This window comes from Macrotis lagotis, chromosome 1, assembly GCF_037893015.1.
Source record: "Macrotis lagotis isolate mMagLag1 chromosome 1, bilby.v1.9.chrom.fasta, whole genome shotgun sequence".
Classification (NCBI taxonomy): Eukaryota; Metazoa; Chordata; class Mammalia; order Peramelemorphia; family Peramelidae; genus Macrotis; species Macrotis lagotis.
In genome coordinates, this window is record NC_133658.1 from 407,222,437 (window position 1) to 407,240,843 (window position 18,407).

The 18,407-nt window shown below is 34.1% G+C and overlaps 1 protein-coding gene across 1 annotated transcript in view; it reads right to left on the bottom strand.

Moving 5' to 3' along the window:
• Window positions 1-18,407, bottom strand: part of LOC141503052 (butyrophilin-like protein 8) — a 32,241-nt gene that overhangs the window by 3,133 nt on the left and 10,701 nt on the right. The gene's annotated exons all lie outside the window — the stretch shown is intronic.

Genomic DNA, 18,407 nt, shown 5'->3' on the forward strand with positions numbered 1-18,407 from the left:
GGCAATAAGTCTATCCCAGAGAATAACTCTATCCCAGAAATCCTTGCCCCCGGATAGTCACAAGAAAAAAAATATAAAAGAAGTTCATAGTAGTAGTGAAAACTCACAATGAATTTTGCAGTACTCTCTTAATAACTTTTACCTTGATTTTTCCAGGTAAAAATGAGAAAACCAAGGGCAGGTAAGATGAGAAACAACATCGCAAAGAAAGCTTTGCTCCAGGAGGAGGTCTGGAAAAACTGATCTGTAAGATACCCACACAATATTCCCAAGACAAATTAGAAGTAATATCAGAATTTATTCTGAGAAAATTATTGATAATAATGACAATCAAGATAATGATACTAACAATAAGAATACTGATGTGATTATTAATTATTGTAAATAATTCATTCAGAGATGACATAGTGTAGTGGAAAGAGGAGTCCTAGCACCAAAGGAGTATAGCTTTATAGCTTCTAGGATCTTAGATGCTATGAAGACAGACTCCTTTAAAAGATACAAACATATAGTTTTCAGAATAAGAAATCAAAGCTATCATTGTCATTATATGAAAAATGCTCTAAATCACTAATAATTAAGGAACTGCAAATTAAAACAATTTATATGTATGATATTTGGGGGGATGTGGAAGAAGTGACACATTAATGGAACCACATAGTGTTCCAATTATTCTGAATAGAAATTTGAAAATATGTCTAAATGACTATCAAACAGTACATATTCTTTGATCTAGCAATACCACTACTACTAGATTGGCATCCAAAGTGAAGAAAGAAAAATATATACAGAAATATTTATAGGTGTTATTTGTGTCGTGACAAAGAAATAGAAATTGAGGGAATGCTCATCATTTAGGCATTTAGTGAATTAATAATTTAGTTGTAGTGTATGTAATGGAACACTGCCATACAATTAGAACTAATAAGAAGGATGGTTTTAGGGACGGCTAGGTGGCGCAGTGGACAGAGCACTGGCCCTGGAGTCAGGAGTATCTGAGTTCAAATCCAACCTCAGATACTTAATAAGTACTTAGCTGTGTGGCCTTGGGCAAGCCACTTAACCCCATTTGCCTTGCAAAAACCTTTAAAAGGGGGGATGGTTTTAGAAACATCTGTATAAAACTCATTTGAACTGATGATACAAAGTGAAGTGAACAAATTGAGGAGAACATTGTACACAGCAATAGGAATAGGTTAATGATGCAGAACTGTGGAAGATTTAGCTACTCTGATCAATATAATAATCCATGATAATTCCAAAAGTCTCATGATGAAAAAGGCAATCCAACTTCAAAGAGAGAACTAATGAATTCTTAGTGTAGATTGTTACTGACTTCTTTTACTTTATTTCTTGTGCTATTTATTTTTGACAAATATGAAAATATATTATTTGTGACCTCACATGGAAAAAAGGGATCATACTGTTTCCCTTCCCAATGAATGAGGGAGAATTTGAAACTAACAATTTTTTGAAAGATTTTATTAATTTTGAATTTTACAATTTCCTCCCCCAATATTGCTTCCCTCCCCCACAGAAAGCAATCTGTTAGTCTTTACATTGTTTCCATGGTATACATTGATGTAAGCTGAATGTGATGAAAGAGAAATCATTTCTTTAAGGAAGAACCATAAAGTATGAGATATAACAGAACTACATAATAAGATAACCTTTTTTTTTTTTAAATTAAAGGTAATAGTCTTTGGTCTTTGTTCAAACTCCACAATTCTTTCTCAGGATACAGATGACATTCTCCATCACAGAAACTCCAAAATTGTGCCTGATTGTTGCCCTGTTGGTATGAGCAAGTCCATTAAGGTTGATCATCACTCCCATGTTGCTGTTAGAGTGTACAATATTAAGTATTGAAATTACTTTGTTGTCTATGGTACTTTTTAGGAGGATATAGTTTCCTCCCTTAGTTCTTTTAATACTATCTATTTTTGAAGCTGCTTTGTTTCAGATCAGATTGCTTCCCCTGCTTTTTTCATTTCAGCTGAAGCAAAGTATATTTTGCTCCAACCTTTTACCTTTATTCTATATGTATCCCTCTGCTTCAAATGAGTTTCTTGTAAGCAGCATTTTGTAGGATTCTGGTTTTTAATCCACTCTGCTATTTGCTTACGGTTTAAGGGAGAGTTCATCCCATTCACATTCAAAGTTATAATTACTAACTCTTTATTGCCCTCCATGTTATCTTCCCTCTGTTTTTCTTTTCCTAGTTTTTTTCCCCTTTATCCATATTCACCAGTATTGTTTCTGAATACCACCAACTTTAGTGTGTTTGCCCTCCTATATCCAACCTCCCTCCCTTTTTTCTCCTTTTCCTTTGCCCCTCCTTCCTTCTCTTCCTCCTATTGGTTCCCCCTTTCCTCCCCCTCCCCTTTCCCCCTTTTTAACACTTTAAAGGTAAGATAAGTTTCCTAACTGAGAATGTATGTTAATTTTAAACCAATCTGATGAGAGTAAGATTCAGGTGCTTCTCACTTCCTCCCTTCTTCCCCTCTATTGCAATAGGTACTTTGTATGTAATGATATTTACACCATTCAGTCTTTTCCATCCTTCCATCTTTTTACTGACCTCCTTTTTAAGGAGGTATTATTTGAAAATCATTCTATCTGAGTCACAGAAAGGTCATGAGAGTCCATCACTTCTGGCTAAATATATTTTCTCTACTAAAATTACAATTATTGAGAATTATTAGAATCTTTCTCCCAGGAAGGGATACAGCCAGTTTCATTTTATTGGATAGCAGTTTCTCAAATAAATCATGAGTGTCCTTCTCTTCTGGCTAATTAAATTCTCTCTAATAGAGTTACAATTCTCTAGAGTTGTTATAGTCTTTGTCTCAGATGGGGATATAGCCATTTTCATCTTATTTGATAATTTTTTTCTTTTTCTTCCCCCCCCCCCCCTTTATATTTTACCTTTTCATGTCTCTCTTGAGTCTCGTGTTTGAAGTCCAAATTTTTTATTAAGCTCTGGTCATTTCATCAGAAAAAGTTGGAAGTCTGTCCATCTTTTCCCCTGGAAGAAAAGGCTCAGTTTTCCAGATAATGAATTCTTGGCTGCGTTCCAAGCTCCTTTGCTTTTCAGAATATTGAATTACAGGCCCGTTAATCCCATAATGTTGATGCTGCCAGGTCCTATGTAATACTTACTGTGTCTCTTTGGTATATATAAATTGTTTCTTTCTGGCTGCTTGCAGGATTTTCCCTTTTATCTGATAATTCTGGAATTTGGCTAAAATATTCCTTGGTGTTTACATTTTGCTTTTTTTAAAGTTTTTGCAAGGCAAATGAGGTTAAGTGGCTTACCCAAGACCACACAGCTAGGTAATTATTAAGTGTCTGAGACCAGATTTGAACACAGGTACTTCTGACTCCAGGGCCGGTGCTTTATCCACTGCGCCACCTAGCCACCCCGGTGTTTTCATTTTGGAACCCCTTTCCAGAGGGGATCAATCTATTCTTCCAATAATTATTTTGCCCTCTGATTCCATGATATCAGGGCAGTTTTCCATCACTAAATCCTATAATATTGAGTCCAGACTTTTTTTTTCTTTTCAATGTTTTTAGGAAGACTAATAATTTTTAGGTTATCCCTCCTCAATCTATTCTTAAGATCAGTGGTTTTGCGGATGAGGTATTTTACATTTTCTTCTATTTTTTGATCTTTTGGTTTTGTTTAACATAATCTTGTTGTCTCATGAAGTCATTAGTTTCTGACAATTGCATTTGTTTTTAGGGAAGATTTTTCTTTACTTTTTGCAACTCCTTTTCTGATTGATCAATTCTATTTTTGAAGGAGTTTTCCATTTGACTAACTTATGTTTTGAGAGAATTATTTTCTTTTTAAATTTGTCCAATTGTATTCTCCATTGTTTTTATTGCAAAGTAACCTTCTCTTAGATTTCCAAATTTTCCAGATTTTCCAATTGATTTTTAAACTTCTTCCTGATTTCTTCAAGGAAGTCTTTCTCTGCTGGAGACCAAATCACATTCTCCTCAGAGGTTCTATATTACTCTGAGTTAGGGTCTTTTCCTTCTAGGAATTTTTCTATGGACCCCCCTTTCGCTGACCTTTCTTCATTTTCTTAATACCTTGTGTTGGGGGAGGGGCTGCTTCACAGAGGTTTGTTTTTAGAATCTCTAGAGGCTTTACTCACTGGGTTTAGTAACTCTACAGGGGCCGACCACTAGGAGGTGCTAGAGACTTTGCTTAATGTAATATCTCCAGCTGGCCAGTAGGGGTGCTAGAGGCTGGAACTTACTCTCCAGCCCTCCTGTTAAATCCCAGACCATCAGTCACATGGCCATGCCACCACTTGTTTCTTAGAGCAAACAACTCAGGGGCTGATCTTAGTCTAGTCCAGCTCTCATCCCGCCCCCACTGGCTGTCTGAGCTCTGTGCTCGGCATACCCATGGTCCCTGAAGACAGATTTTGAAGTAAGTGTTTTTCTTCTAGCTTCTCTTTCTGGGTTTTGTTGATCAGATTTCCATTAAGAGGTTTGTTTCATGTTATATATGAGGGAGGATCAGAATACCTTAGCACAGGGCCTGGCTTCTTTCTATCATCTTGACCAGAAATGAAACTGACAATTTTTTAATAGCAAATGTAAAATTGAAAAAAAAATCAACAACCAGACTCCATCTTTCCTACCAATGAGGAAACTAAGGTAATGAGAAGATAAATGATTTTCTCATTGTCTGCTGTGGGGTTTTAACCTAAGTCTTCTTGACCCCAAGTTCAATATCCTTCGTATTCCACTTTGGAATGCCATTAATGTTACTTACTGAGTTTTGCTTATTTGACTAGATCCTTAAGATTATAGATTAAATGTCACAAATAATGATTGAGAAAAGACATTACACTTTATCTAATCAAATTCCCTCAATTTTTAGCTAAGAAAACAGAAACCTAGAGAGACTGAAAGAACTTGAATGTCATATATGGTTTTCAACATTCATTTTTATAAAATGATCTCCCTATATCTTTCCCTTCCCCTCATCAAGAGAGCAACTAATCTAATGTAGATGCACACTTGTATACTCTTACAATTAAATATTTCCATATTAGTCATGTTGTGAAAGAAGAATCAGAACAATAAGCTAAAGCAATGAGAAAGAAAATACAAATAAAAACAAATAAAAAAGCTGAAAATAGTATGTCTCTCCCTAGTTTGGTTAGAAGAGAACTATGGGATCTTTGTAAGGATGACACAACCCAACAACAACAACAACAACAACAACAATAAACAACAATAAAACTGAATGAAGCAAATTTTCAACCAGAGCCAATCAAGTTTACAGCTTGGTATACTTGGAGGTACTTCAGAAAAGATGTCTCACATTTGTAAAAGAGGAATGTGGCCCAGAATAGGTAGAAGAACTGCAAAGGCAGAGGGAGGCTTTTAGTTACAACCCAGCTCAGGTTCTAGCTCAGCAGGCCAGTGGTGCAGCAGGCTATCACTGTGGGTCCCAAGTCTAGCTCCAAGAGCAAGGTTCAGACTCCAGAATGCTTGTGTGTCATTGGGTTACCCTAGTTCAGGAAATAAATCTTGAACACCTGAGATGCCAGAGCAGAAAGCAAGGTATCAAACCACCAATCCCAAGTACCAAAAATTTGGCACTATACTTCCCGTGCCCCAGTAGCAGAGCTCAATTATCTAAATGAGCAAAAAATCAAAAAAGAAAAACAACCACAAAAAGTTGCTATTCTAATAGAGAGTAAAAATAAAACCCTGTCTCAGAAGAGAAAAGTAGTGGCAAAGTGCCTACATATGACGTCTCGATGGTGTTTATGAATTGTTATCAAAACCCACCTCTTAAAAGAGCTCAAAAAGGACTTTAAAATCTAAAGAAGAGAGGAAGGAGAAAAAACAGAGAAAATTAGCATCATACAGAAGAATTATGAAAAATTGGCTGAAAAAACCTATATTTTTAAAAGTAAAGTTGACTGACTGGAAAGGGAAAACAACTCATCTGAAAGTAAAATTAACCAACTTGAAAGGGAAACAAAGCCTAACTGAAGAAAATAAAGCTTTAAAATTTAGATTTGATTAAATGGAAATTAATGACTCTGTGAGACACTAAGATGGCAACAACCAAAACCAAAAGGCTGAAAAAAATTGAAGAAAGTGTAAAGTATCTTTTAGGAAAAACAACTGACCTGGAAAATAGATCTAAGTATATCTGAATTAATGGTCTACCTAGAGTCTCAATTGGAAAAAGAGGCTGCCAAATATTTTTCAAGAAATTGTTGTGGAAAACTACACTAATATCTCAGAACAAGAAGACAAAAGAATCCATCTATCATTTCCTAAAGAAAATTCCCAAATAAAAACTCCAAGAAATATTGTAGCAACATTTCAGAATTCTCAGCCAAGGAAGAAAATTGTGCAAGCAACTAAAAAAAGAATAAATTTAAATACCAGGGAGTACTGGTCAGGATTACACTTGACTTGTTAGATTCAACATTAAAACATCAGAGGGCTTGGAATACAATATTCTAAAGGGCAAAGGAGCTTGAATTGCAAGCAAGAATCATCTACCCTGTGAAATTCAGCAAATTCTTTCAGGGGGGAAAGAGATTTTTTTTTAGATTTTGCAAGGCAGTGGGGTTAAGTGGCTTGCCCAAGGCCACATAGCTAAGGTAATTATTAAGTATCTGAGGCCGGATTTGAACTCAGGTACTCCTGACTCCAGGGCCAGTGCTCTATCCACTGTGCCATCTAGCTGCCCTGAAAAGATAGATTTTAAATGAAAGAGAGGACTCTCAAATTTACTTGATAAAAAAAAAGACCAGAAATGAAAAGAAAATTTGATATTCAAATACAAGACATAATAGCTAAGTAAAAAAGTAAAAATAAAGAAAAAATAACAGTCCATAAGACTAAACTATATCCCTACATGAGAAGGCACTGCTGGTAGCCCCAGAGAATTGTATTTATATTAGGACAAGTGAAAGGAGTGTAATTAGAGAGAGAGAGAGAGAGAGACCATAGGTATAAATTGATTATTATGTGATGATACTTTTAGTTCATTAGGTTTGTATATTTATTAGAATAGTGAGAGGGAATGTACTTGAAGAGAGGGGATAAATATAAATTGATCATAATGTTATAATGCTTGTGACTCAAGAATAGTACATCTATTCGAACAATTGAAAGGAGTACTCTTTGATGAAGGGTATGAGTGCAAGATTGGTGTGTAACAATTAAAAAATGGAAAAAGGATTATGGAGCAGTTAAGTGGTGCACTGGCCCTGGAGTCAGGAGGATCTGAGTTCAAATGTGACCACATACACTTAATTATTATCTAGCTGTGTGACCTTAGGCAAGTCACTCAAACCCCATTGCCTTAAGTAAATACATTTTTTTCAAAATAGAATTATAATGGGAGAAGAGGATAAATAATTCTACATAATAACACCACTAGGATCTATTATAATGGGGGGGGAAGAAGAGTGTTAACACTGAGTAAATCTTCCTTTCAACAGATTTGGCTCAAAGAAGGAATAACATACATTTCTAACTGGATTTAGAAATTTATACTATCTTACAGAAAAGTAGGAGAAAGACCAAAGGACAGATCGAGTGAGTAAGCAATCAAAAGTAAACCATTGGTAAGGAGGGATAAGGTGAATGGAGAGAGAAAAGTATTAACCCAAGGAAGATAGGATGAAGGGAAATACACAGTGAGTAATCATAACTGTGAACATGAATGGGATGAACTCTTGCATAAAATGGAAGTGGGTGAGGTAGCTAGGTGGCACAGTGGATAGAGCACTGGCCCTGGAATCAGGAGGACCTAAATTCAAATGCAGCCTCAGATACTTAATAATTCCTTAGCTGTGTGACCTTGGCCAAGTCATTTAACCTCATGGCTTCAAATTTTTAACAAATGGAAGTAGATAGAAGAATGGATTAAAAGCCAGAATCCTACTTACAAGAATCCTGCTTACAAGAAACACATATTAAACAGCAAGAAATACACAGAGTAAAGGTGAAAGACTGGAGCAAATTATATTACCCTTCAGCAGAAGCAAGAAAACAAAAACAAAAATGAAAACAAAACAGTGATAGCAATCCTTATCCCGGAAAAAACAAAAACAAAAATAGATCTAATTAAAAGGAATAAGGAAGGAAGCTACATCCTTCTAAAATATGCCAGAGACACCTTTTAATATCAATATTAAACCTGTAGGTACCAAGTGGTAAAGCATAAAAATTCCTAAAGGAATAACTAAATGAGTTATAGAAGGTCATAGACAGCAAAACTAAATTAGTGGGGGACCTCAAGCTCCCTCTCTCAGAATTAGATATATCCATCAAAAAATAAGCAAGAAGGAAGTTAAGCAAGAATTTTAGAAAAAGTTAGATATGATAGACTTGTGAAGAAAATTTGATGGGGATAGAAAGGACTATATATACTTTTCTGGAGTACATGGCACCTACAAAATATTGACTATGTATTAGGACCTAAAAAACCTCAAAATAAAATGCAGAAAAACCTAAATTTTAAATGCATTCTTTTTCAGATTAGATGCAATAAAGAGTAAATGTAATAATGAGCCCTGGAAAGATAAACTAAAATTAATTGGTAACTAAATAACCTAATTTATAGAACATGTGGATCAAACATTATCATAAAAATAATAGTTTCTTTGAAGACAATGACAATAATGGGACATTGTACCAAAACTTGTCGGGGGGCAACCAGAGTAGTTGTTAGGCAACATTTAATATCTCTAAATGCCTTCATGAATAAAATAGAGTAAGAAGAGATTGATGAACTTGCCAAAATTAAAAATCCCTAATTAAATGCCAAATTAGAAATTCTGAAAATCAAAGGAGAAATTAATAAAATTGAGAGAAAGAAAAGTTTTGAACTAATAAAGTTGAGTTGACTATGAAAAAAAGTTTTATGAAAAAACCCCAATAAAATAGATAAAACTTTGTTTAATATAACTTAAATAAAAAAGAAGAAAACCAGTATCAAGAATGAAAACAGTGAACTTATCACCAATAAGAGGAAATTAAAGTAATAATTAAAAGATATTTTGCCCAGTTGTATTCAAAAAATATTACAATGTAAATGAAATGGATGAATATTTATAAAAAATATAAGCTGCCAGATTAAAAAAAGGGGAAACAAAATATTTAAACAAGTTCATGTCAGAAAATATCTTCAATGCCAGATGGCTTTCTAATTCTTTAGAAATTATTTGAAAAAAATAGAAGGAATTCTGTCAAATTCCTTTTATGACATAACTTGGTATTTATCCTTAAACCAGGAAGAGCCAAAACAAAGAAAATTATATGATAATTTTCCTAATGAGCAATGATGCAAAAATGTTAAATATAATTTTAGCAAAGAGAATACAGCAAGATATCACTAAGATGATACACTATGATCCTGGTTTTATACCAGGAATGCAGAGATCAGTCAAAATTAGGCAAACATTCAGCATAATTGATTTTCTCAATGGATACTAAAAAGCCTTTGATCACCTGTTCCTATTAAAGACACTAGAGAGTATAGGAATAAATGAATTTCCCCCAAAATGATAAGCAATATCTATCAAAATCCAACAGCAAGACTATCAGGATAAACTATCAGCATTTCCAATTAGATCAGAGGTGAAACAAGGATTCCCATTATCACCACTATTATTGAATAGTATATTAGAAATGTTAGCTTTAGCACTAAGAGAGGAAAAAGCAATTGAAAGAATTAAAATGAACAAAGAGGAAACAAGACATTCACTCTATACAAGAAATAGAAAGAGAAATTTCATTTAAAGTAAGTATAGATAACATTAAATACTTGGAAATCTTACCTCCCAAAACAAACCCAAAACCTATAGAGAGATAATTGCCAAGACATTTCACACAACTAGAGTTGGATTTAAGCAATTGAAAAAAAAGGAAATTATTCATGGATAGGCAGAGGTAATATAATAAAATGGCAACCCTATCTAAATTAAATCACTTTTTCAGTGCCATCCCTATCAAATTACCAAAAATAATATTTTATAGAGCAAGAAAAAATAGTAACAAAAGTCATCTGAAGAAACAAATGGTCAATAATAGCAAGAGAAATAATGAAAAAAATGCAAAGAAGGGTGGCTTAGCCATACCAGATCTAATAATTGTATTATTAAACAGTAATCATTAGAAATCTCTGGTACTAACTAAGAAATAGAGAGGTGGATCAATGGAACAAATTAGGTACGAAAGAAATAGTAGGGGGCAGAGCAAAGATGGCAGCATGAGAACAGACTTTCCTAAGAGCTCTCTCAAAAATATTCCAAAAACCTTAAAATTATGGCCCTAACTAAATTTTCAAGAGACAGAACCCACAGAAAAATCCAATGAGGCAGTTCTCTAGCCCAAGGTAGCCTGGATAATTGGGAGTAAACTCTGTTCCATGGGGGTGGAGGGGGTGACAGTATAACCAGGATTATCCCCAAAGGGAAGGAGCTCCAGTCTTCCTGAAACAGACCATTAGGTGCCTAGGTCATGGGGAGTGCTGGCTCCCAGAAGCAGAAGCATTTTCCTGACCCAGTAACCTGGAACATGAAGCACAACTTCCAAGATCAGTGGGGAAACCTCTACCAGAATGAGTGGGAGCCAGCACATTCCTCAGTGCAGCCCTGTCCATCAGCATAGCTGTGGTCCTCAGGGAAGCCCAGATCATAGTAAACAGAAGCAGAAACATAGAGCCTCAGCAGCAAGCCTCCTGGCAGCTGTGACCAGAGTGCTCAATCCACAGAGGGTAAGGGGATGGGGGGGAGACTTTTGAGATCTCTCCTCTGGCCTTGGGACAGGACTTGTGCTTTGTCCATATTCAGACTCTGGTCATAGTCTAGGAGCTCCCTATTGCCATCCACAGACAAGAACACAGGCAGGAGAGCAGTCAAGAGCCTCATATACTGAGAACCTTGTGGGGCTCTCAAAAGCTCAGGAAGCATCCCAAACCAGATACAGGCTGGAGAAATGAGTAAACAGAAAAAAAAAAGAACCTGACCATAGAAAATTACTTTGGTCCCATGGAGGATCAAAACACACAATCAGAAGATGAGAAAGTCCAAGCTTCTGCATCTAAAGACTCCAAAAAATATAGAAGTTGGGCTCAGGCTATTTTAGAGCTCAAAAAAGATTTTGAAAACCAAGTGAGGAAGGTTGAGGAAAAACTGGGAAGAGAAATGAGAGAGATGCAGGAAAAACATGAAAACCAAGTCAACAGCTTAGTCAAGGAGATTCAAAAAAATTCTGAAGAAAATAACATACTAAAAACTAGTTTAGGTCAAAGAAAAAAAAACAGTTCAAAAAAGTTAATGAAGAGAAAAATACCTTAAAAAGCAGAATTGGCCAGATGGAAAAGGAGATAAGAAAGCTCTGAAGAAAACAAATCCTTCAAATGTAGAATGGAGCTACAGGAAGCTGATCACTTTGTAAGGAATCAAGACACAATAAAACTATCAAAAGAATGAAAAACTAGAAGAAAATGTGAAATAGTTTATTAAAAAACAATGGATTTGGAAAACAGATTCAGAAGAGATAATTTAAAAATTATTGGGCTACTTGAAAGTCATGATCAAGAAAAGGACCTTAATTTTGTTTTGAAAGAATTTCTATAGGAAAATGATCCTGAGATCCTAGAAGCAGAGGGCAAAATAGAAATTAAGAGAATCTACTCATCTCCTACTGAAAGAGATCCAAAAAAATAACACCCAGGAATATTATATCCAAGTTCCAGAATTCCCAAGTCAAAGAGAGAATACTACAAGCAGCCATAACAAAACAATTGAAATATTGTGGTGCTGTAGTCAGGATTACCCAGGATTTAGCAGCATCCATATTAAGGGCTTGTAGGGCTTGGAATATAATATTCCAGAAGACAAAAGAGCTTGGAATGCAACTGAGAATCAACTACCCAGCAAAACTGAACATCCTCTTCCAGGGGAAAAAAGATGGACTTTCCATGAAACAGGGTAATTTTAAATGTTCCTGTTGAAACTACCAGAGCTGAACAGAAAGTCTGATCTTCAAGTACAGGACTCAGGTGAAGTATAGAGAGTGGATGATAAGAGTAAATTATGAGGGATTTAATGATGATGAACTGCATGTATTCCTGCATGGGAAAATGATATAGATAATATTCATATGAACCTTCTCATTTATTAGAGCAATTAGAAGGAGATTTTATAGTCAAGACATAGGATAGAGCCTAATTTGAAGGTAAAATATATTTTTAAAATGGAGTAAGATATTTCATGTAAAAGAGTCAAGAGATAGCTTTTGCAATGGTATGGAAATGGGGAGGGGAGGGGGAATGAGGGAGTTTCATTCTCATCAGAAATGGCTTAGAAAGGAAACAACATTCATACTTAATAGGGCATAAAAATCTAGAAGAAAAAGAAGAGAAAGGGGACAGGGGGAAGGAATGGGGAGGTAGGGGATAAAGGAGAGGATAGTCAGATATAACACATTTTCTTTTTTACTGTTTCCAAGGTGGTGGGATGGAGTGGCCTTTCCAGGACGGGGCTGGGTGGGTGCTGGCTCTCTGGGGTGGGATGTTGGCTTAGGGCCTCTTGGTCCCAGGGATGGTGCTCTGTCTACTGTGTCACTTGGCTGTGCCATTGTATCCACTGTGCCACAGCACACTTTTGATGAGGGACAGAGTGAAAGGAGAGAGAAAAATATAACTGATAGTGGGGAGAAATAGATGGAGGGATTTACAATCAGCATCATCAGCTGTGGAAGTAACTTCTCTGATGGACTTATGATAAAGAATGTGACCCACCATGAGACAGAGCTGATGGTATATGAACACAGACTGAAGCACATTTTCTTTTCTCTTTCTTTCCCTTTATTTTATTTGGGGGGGGTGTTATGTTTACTCTTACAACATGACTATCTTAGTAATGTATAAAAAAATTAAAAAAGGAACAGTAATAAAAGAATATAGTAAACCATTAAGATTCTAGCTTTAGTGATAAGAACTCACTACTGACAAAAATTGCAAGGAAAAAACTCAAAAATACTAAGGCAAAAACTAGATATAAACCAACATTTCATACCCTATACCAAAATAAGATTGAAATGTAAACAGCATTTAGACATAAATAGGGATATCATAAGCCAATCAGGAGAACAAGAAATAGACTGTCTTTCATGTCTATGGAGAGGGAAGGAGTTTATGACCAAGTTAAGATAAAAAAACATTATAAAATACAAAGTAGATAATTTTAACCACATTAAATTGAAAAGTTTTTTTTAATCCAAATAAAAATAATATTAGAAGGTATGCTCAAAGCTGGAGAATAACTTTTATGCCAGTGTTTCTGATAAAGACTTCATTTCTAAAATATATAAAGAATCAAGTCAAACTTAGTCATTACCCAAATGACATATGGTCAAAGGATTTGATCCAGCCATTTTCAGATGAAGAAATGAAACCTGTCTGCAGTCATATGTAAAAAATTCTTCAAATTAAAATAATCCTGATTATTTAAAGCAATAAAATTTTTGAATTAATAATGTTTGTCTTTCATTTTTAAATAAGACAACATCAGAGGAATGATGCTGTGGCAAGCACATGAATTGGATTTGAGTGAGGAGTATGCTATGCTAACTCACCAGTATCGCTTTCTCTTCCAAAGTCATCTAGATCCAGTGGCCAGATATGAATCAGGATGACCAGAGATGACCCTGGATGTGAGGCAGTCAGGGTTAAGCGACTAGCTCAAGGTCACACAGCTAGTAACTGGCAAGTATCTGAGGCCAGATTCTAACTCCATCCTCTTGTATCAAAGGCTAGTGCTCTATCCACTGGGTCACCTAGCTGCCCCAAAGTTTTGAACTAAAAAATAAAGCTAAGAGTTGGTTTTCTGAAAAAAAAAAAACAATAAAATACATAAATCTTTGGTTAATCTGATTTTTAAAAAGAAAGAAGAAAACTAGTATCAAAAAATGAAAAGGGTGAATTAACTCATTACCAATAGGAGGAGATTAAAGTAATATTTCAGAGATATTACCTATTAGATTGGCTAATGAGACAGAAAAATAAAAGGATCATTGTTGGGAGCATTAATGAATTGGTGGAGTTGTGAACTGATTCAACTATTCTGCAAAGCAATTTGGAACTATGCCCAAAGGGCTACAAAGTATACCCTGTGACCTAGCTATAGCCTATGTTTGTATCCCAAAAGAGAGTTAAAAAAAGAAAAGGAAATATATATATATATATGTATATGTATGTATATATATATACATACATATATATATATATATATATATAGCAGCTCTTTTTTGTGTTGCAAAGAATTAGAAATTGATGGGATCCTCATTAATTAGGGAAGGGCTCAACAAATTTTGGAATGTGATAATGAAATTCTGCTATAAAAATGATGAACAGAATATGCTCAGGAAAAATAACATGGAAAGTCTTATATCAGCCAATGCAAAGTGAAATATTCTGTATAACAAAGAAACAGCCATTTTGTAAGATGATCAGCTGTTAATGACTTAATTATTCCTAGTAATACAGAACTTATGATAAAAATTGCTATCCATCCCTAGAAAAAAAATTGATGGTGTCTGAATAAGAGTCGAAGTATATTATTTTTTCCTTTCTTTATTTTTCTTGGGTTTGATATTTTTGTGGGGGAGGCTAGAGTTCCTTTTCAACAGGACTATTATGGAAATGTTTTGCATAAATAATATACATATATCTAATTATATTAAATTGCTTGGTTTTTCAACAAGAGGGGTGGCATGAGGTCATAGGAAGGTAAGGAATTGGGAATTTAAAGGGGTTTTTTTAGGTTTTTGCAAGGCAAATGGGGTTAAGTGGCTTGCCCACACAGTTAGATAATTATGAAGTGTCTGAGATCAGATTTGAACCCAGGTACTGATTCCAAGGCCGGTGCTTTTTCCACTACACCACCTAGCTGCCCCAGAATTTAAAGTTTTGAAATGACACTTAATAATTACCTGGCTGTGTTGCCTTGGGCAAACCACTTAACCCCATTGCCTTACAAAAAAAACTTTAAAAAAAAAACAAAATATTTCCAGATATAAAAGCTAACTGAAGAAAATAATGCCTTAAAAATTAGAATTGGGCAAGTGGAAGCTAATGACTCTATGAGTCACCAAGAATTGATCAAATAAAATTTTAAATGAAAAAATAGAAGAAAATGTAAAATATCTCATTAGAAAAACAACTCACTTGGAAATAGATACGGGGAAAATAATTTGATTATTATTTTACTACCCAAAATCATGATTAATCAAAAAAGATCTCACATAACATATTCCAAGATATTATCAAGGAAAACTGCCCTAATATGCTAGAATCAGAGGGTAAAAAAATCATTGAAAAAATTCACTGATCACCACTGTAAAGGTTCCCTAAATGGACAGGTAGGCTTCAGAAAAGCCTGGAAAGCCTTGTATGAATTGATGCTGAGTGAAGAGAGCAGAATCAGAACTCTGTACACATTAACGGCAACATGATCAACTATGATGGACACAACTCTTCTCAACAGTATAATGATTAAAGATAATTCTAAAGGACTTGTGATGGAAAATACTATCCTCATTCAGATATGGAGCTATGGGATCTGAATGCAGAGCAAACCACATTGTTTTCAATTTTTAAAATTTGTTTTTACATTATTTTTTACTCATATTTTCCCCTTTTTTCTGATTCTCCTTTCATAATATGACTAATATGAATTTATGTGTAACCTATAAGCTATATCACATTATGCACTGTCAAGAGAAGGGGGAAGTAAAGGTGGGAGAAATATGTGGAACCCAAAACCTCACAAAAATGAGTATTGAAAATTATCTCTGCATGTAGGTGGAAAAACAAATAAAGTTATTATATTAAAAACAGATCTCCAAATGAAAACTCTTAGAAATATTGTAGCCAAATTCAAAAATTATCAGGTCAAAGTTAAAATATTGCAGCTAACCAGAAAGAAATGCAGAAAAAAAGTAAAGAGGAAAGAAAAAATGTTATTCGATAAAGTTAAAATTTTTTATATCATTACAAGGAAAACTGATACTTTAGCTCTTTATAAATATCTAAGGAGTATACTTAGAGGGTGGGGGCATAAGTTTATTTTAATGGAATGTTAAAAAAATTGAGGCATGAAAATCATTGTACTGGAAAAAGAGGAAAGGCAGAGACAGAATAGGGTAAATTACATCCACAAAGAGGTGCAAAGGAACTATTACAACAGAGGGAAGGAAGAGAGAGGGTGAGAATTGCTTAGATCTTACTTTCATCAGATTTAGCTCAATGAGGGAATAACATATACATTCAGTGGGATTTAGAAATTTATCTTACTCTACAGAGAATTAGGAGAGTAAAGGGGAAAGAAAAAGGAGGGGCTGAGATTAAAAGAGGTAGAAGAGAGGGGGAGAAGAAGGAGGGGGGAAAGGGAAATAAAAGGAAAGGAGGACTGATAAAAGAGAGGGTGGATTGAGAGAAATGGTGGTCAGAAGCAAAACACTGGTAAAGAGAGATAAAAGTGAAGGAGAAAAGCACAAATGGGGAGAAAATAGGATAAGAATCATAACCGTGATTGCTTATGGAGTAAATTCTCCCATCAAATGGATGTAGGTAACAAAGTGGATTAAAAATCAGAATACAATAATATGTTATTAACAAGAATCACATATGAAACAGAGAGATACATCTAAAGTAAGGATTGGAGTAGAGTATATTATGCTTCAATTGAAATAAAAAGCAAATAAACAAAAAAACAATAACAGTAGGGGTAGCAATCTTGATTTTAGACAAAGAAAAAGGAAAAATAGATCTAATTAAAAGAGATAAGGAAAGAGATTACATCTTCCTAAATTTAGATAGACAATGCTTAATATATATGCACCAAATGTATAGCATCCAGATTCTTAGATAAGAAGTTAAAGAAATTACAGGAAGAAATGGATAGCAAAAGATACTTTGTCTCTCAGAATTAGAAAAATCTAATCATAAAATAAAAAAGAAAGAAGTTAAGGAAGAACTGAATTTTAGTAAAGTTAGATATGCTAGACCTTTGAAGAAAATTGAATGCAAATAGAAGAGTGATACATGGCACTCACACAAAAATTAGCCATTCATTAAGGCATAAAAACCTTTCAGTCAAATGCAGGAAGGCAGAAATATTAAATGCATTCTTTTTAGATCATGATACAATAAAAAGGCATGTAATAAAGGGCCATGGAAAGACAGACTAAAATTAATTGGAAACTGACTAATCCGATTTAAGGAAGTGTGGGTCAAACAACAACTCAAAGAAATGATAATTTCATCTAAAACAATGAGATTAATGAGACAAATTATCAAAACTTGCAAGATGCAATTAAAACAGATATCAGAGGGATATTTTCTATTTCAATTTTTTTTAGATTTTTCAAGGCAATGGGGTTAAGTGCCTGACATTTTCTATTTCTAACTGCACATGTGAATAAAATAGAGAAAGGGGGAATCAATGAATTGTGCAGGAAACTAACAAAAGTTAGGAAAAAAGCAAATAAAAATTCTTCAATAAAATACCAAATTAGATATTATGAAAATCAAAGGAGAGATCAGTAAAATTAAAAGTAAGAGAGCTAATAAGTAAATAGATAGATAGATAGATAGATAGATAGATAGATAGATAGATAAAAAAAGAGTTGGTTTTATAAAAAAATAAAATAGCTAAACCTTTGGTTAATTTGATTAAAAAAAGAAAGTTCACAATCAGCTTACAGTATCAAAAATGAAAAGGATAAACTTATCACCAATGAAGAGGAAATTAAAGCAATAATTTGAAACTATTTTGCTTAACTGTATGCCAGCAAATCTAACAATCTAAACAAAATGCATGAATATTTACAAAACATAAAAAATTGCCCAGATTAATAGAAGAGGAAATAAAATAGTTAAATAATCTCATTTTTGAAAATTAAATTAAATAGAACATCAGTAAATTCCCTAAGAATAAGTCTCTCGGCCAGATGATTTTACAATTGAATTCTTGAAAAGTTTTAAAGATAAACTAATTCCATCTCTATATAAACTATTTGAAAAAATTGGTCAAGTAGGAGTCCTTATGGTGCTAATACCTAAATCAGATAGAACCTAAACAAACAAAATTATAGAGCAATTTTCCTAATAAAGATTGATGCAGAAGTTTTAAATAAAATAATAGCAGAGAGATTACTGATATTTATCACAGACTAATATATTATGACCAGGCAAAATTTATACCAGGAATGCTGTGATCATTAAATATTAGGAAAACAATCAATTTAATTGACCATATCAATAACAAAACTAGGAAAAATCATAGGTTTATCTCAATAGATGCTGAAATGGTTTTTAATAAAATACAACA